We start from the raw sequence: 3633 nt of genomic DNA, 5'->3' as shown, positions 1-3633 counted from the left end.
TTACATATTTGCTGTCCTTTTCCTCCTCCTCTTGTGACCCAATGTTGTTCCTTCAAGATTATCCTCAACATCACTACACCTGAGTCTCACTCCAAATGATCTAAATCAGGGTTTTCACATTTTAACAACTCTAACATTGTGATTCAACTTATAATCAATGACATCATGAGCACTGTGGCACAGTGTAATTGACAACATTTTTTCTTTCTTAGAACTAGGTAAAATCATGTTCCCATCTCTAGCTGATTGAATTTTAGATTTGTTGAAATTTGGTGAATCATATAGAGAATCTTTATAAAATACAGTTTTCAGGGCATTACCTCATGCACAATAAACCATAATACTTGGATGGTGCAGCATGGTAGCTTGCTCTTGTTAAGCACTGTCTAAGTGATCCTGCTGTAGCCCTAGGATCAGCATCTCAAGAGCCACTGATCTTCATTCTTATTTGTTATATGTGAATTTTCGGTGCCACAAAATAAGTAGCACTCAAATATAAATTTAATTTTCTCAGCAAGGCAGCTTGACTTTCTGCAGAAAGGGTGCTCCCACTAGCCATGTTGCCACGAGAGGACCTTGAACAAAGGAGGCAGGGCCATTTATATCTAATGCATCTGCCCTACTGCTGTGTCCTGATTCCATTGGCTGAAACTGGACTTCACAGTCTATGCTGTACCTGGTTGGCTAACAAATTAAAACTTTCCTAAAGTGGTAAAGGCAGAGGAGAACAAAGGAAAAGAGGAAGTAACTTGAGGAATGCTTAGAGAAGCAATAACATTTCCAAATAAGGAGGGAAATAAGCTATGATCTAAGACTTGCCTGGGCTTGTCCAGGCATGTCAGAGCAAATATCCAGGTTAACGTGTACGAACTAAGAACACTGGATCCACTTATTTCTTCATTATGGCTAATAGCTACTTTAAGATTATTAGCAAAAGCTTTAAAATAAATTAACCTTTGAAGAAACTGTAATTTATTTGTAATGAACTAAGAGGAAAGCTTTGAAGAGGAATCTTTTATTTATTCTTTTTTCTTACATTATTTAACACAGTGTGGGTACCCTAACCGATGGTGTCAATTAGTCCATCTAAAAAACAATCAGTTAACCAATGAACAATTTTTACTCAGTATCAGCAATTGCTAGTCACTGAGAAAGCCATTGAAAATGGGTAAGATAGTCTTTTTTTTCCTCAAGAAATTTATAGCCTGCCTTTCACAGTGCACTGGAATTTTTTTAAGTTCCAACATTGTCCTGAAGTTCAAATGTTGTATATCTCCTGTCATTCTAGATAATCAGAAAAGAAGCATTGTTCAGTGAGAAGTTGACTACCATCTTTGTGGAGAGACAAGATTTTATGATGATCACTCTGGAGCGAAAAGTGTCTTTTGGTTAGAAGCAGAGACTGCAGACCCACACCTATGACAGTGATATAATCTGAAAGCTAGATCACACGAGCATCACAGGAGGTAATGAGTTTCCACTTTTGACTTAATTAAGACTTTAATGGTTATAAGGACCAAAGTCTCTCATTAATTCCACACCAACCGAGGACAGCAATTTCAATCACTTTTCTAATATTGACCCAAAGGTACAGAAAAGAGAAAAAATCCTGACAGTACTAAGGATCCTGTGCTATCCAGGTCACTTTAAGCCTAGGGCGAGGAGAACGTTACCATCTCATTGCTTAAGTTACCTCCTAACTCTAACCTAGCTGCTTGATGTAGGGCCATCAACCCTGCAGGGCCATTTGGAGGAAGATGAGAGTTTATAGTCACAGAAATGGAGCTGGAATGCGATGCACTCTGACAATGCAAGCAACAATTCTCTATATCTTATTGCAGGGACTAGAAGCCCACTTATGTGGCATCCATTGAGGAGTGACAGGAAGGAGCACTACCCCTTCCCAGGGAGAGTTTTCTCTTTGTCCTGTTGAAGATACTTGAAATTTTCTATTGGAGATTCCTTTAAGATATTTTCTCCCCTGGCCTGAAAATGCACTTAGTATATATGACATATTAAACTATCATTAGTTATCCATACCTTGAAGTTAAATACATATGAATCCACTTAACATTTATTGAGCCACAAGATAGGCCACATACTGTGTGAGGCACTGCAAACATAATGTGAAACAAAAGTAGATACAGCTTCGGATCTCATGAGGTTACAGTCTAGTAGTAGCAACAGGTACTGATGGAAAAAAATCGCAGCAATAAATGGCTGATCATAAACTGAGGTAAAGAAAAGAGCATCAGCATGTGTGTGAGTCACTAATAACCAGTAACAAGTGAACTTAAAACTAAATCAAGGAAAAAGTAAGGAAAGCTTCTTTGAGGAAGTGACCATTGAAATGTATCTGAAGGCTGGGCTTGGTGGCTCATGCCTGTAATGCTAGCACTTTGGAAGACTGAAGTGGGCAGTTCACTTGAGTTAAGGAGTTCGAGACCAGCCTAGCCACTATGGTGAAACCCTGTCTCCATTAAAAATACAAAAATTAGCTGGGTGTGGTGGCATGTGTCTGTAGTCCTAGCTACTCAGGAGGCTGATGTGAGAAAATAGCTTGAACCTGGGAGGAGGAGGTTGCAGTGAGCTGACATCGTGCCACTGCACTCCAGCCAGGATGACAGAGCCAGACTCTGTTAAAAAAAAAAAAAGAAATATATCTGAAACAAGCATAAATAAGTAGAAACTGACTAGATAAATGACTAAATAAAGAAGGAGGGTAGTGCTTGAGCCCAACTGGGGTAGATTTCAGTCCTCTAAAAGACAGATTTTAATAGGTTTTACTTTAACAAATCAAGGAGAATGGTAACTCTGCTGAAACATGAAAAATATTTTTGATAGGTTATTTCTGGAGTATTTGTGAAATAAAATTGCACATATTTATAAAACATTAATTTAATTGTAAGTAGAATGTATTTAAGGGGCAGAGAGTAGATAAATATGTATATTTATTTTAGAAAACACATTGCTTCTTTCTCTGAAACAATTTTTCTGGAGCATATAAAAATAATTAGTGTATGTGTGCATGTGTGTGGCAAATGTGTGTGTGTGTGTGTGTGTGTGTGTGTGTGTGTGTTCAATTTCTAGCACAGAGGCTGCCAACATAAGAAACAACTGGTCATCAGGGGGAAGGATAAAAGAGAAGACAAAAGGCTAGAAAAGAAAGGATATAAGGGTTTAGAAAATTTATTCCGCATGGTATTAGAAAAAGTCAAGTTTCTGGGGAAAAGGAAAAATATGACATTCTAACAACTAATGGTTGGACAGATTGGCACCTTTTAAATAGTAGAAATTGAGACGATTGAGTCATTGCTGCTGCCATACATTTTTTGATAAGGGTAGCATGCAAAGACTTATCTTTTCTCATAAATGAATTGAATTGGTTTAAATCATGTATAGCAGCAATGTCTCATCTTACATGCCAAGTCCTATAGATAGAAGGCATTGAATGCCTAAGAGCATTGAATGCAGGCTGCAGAATCCACACCTGGGCTTAGCAGCAAAGAGCACCCTAACTGATTGGCAAAGCCTATCACAGACAAGAGAATTGCTTGTCTAGCAGAATCTTTGTCAATCTGGTCTCATTCACCTGAATTTTACGTTTTACCTTTTCTTTGGCCACCTAGAGCT

This window comes from Cebus imitator, unplaced genomic scaffold (genome assembly GCF_001604975.1).
Source record: "Cebus imitator isolate Cc_AM_T3 unplaced genomic scaffold, Cebus_imitator-1.0 Scaffold42, whole genome shotgun sequence".
Taxonomy (NCBI): Eukaryota; Metazoa; Chordata; class Mammalia; order Primates; family Cebidae; genus Cebus; species Cebus imitator.
The sequence above is the reverse complement of the archived record's forward strand: the minus strand, read 5'-3'. Positions refer to the sequence as shown.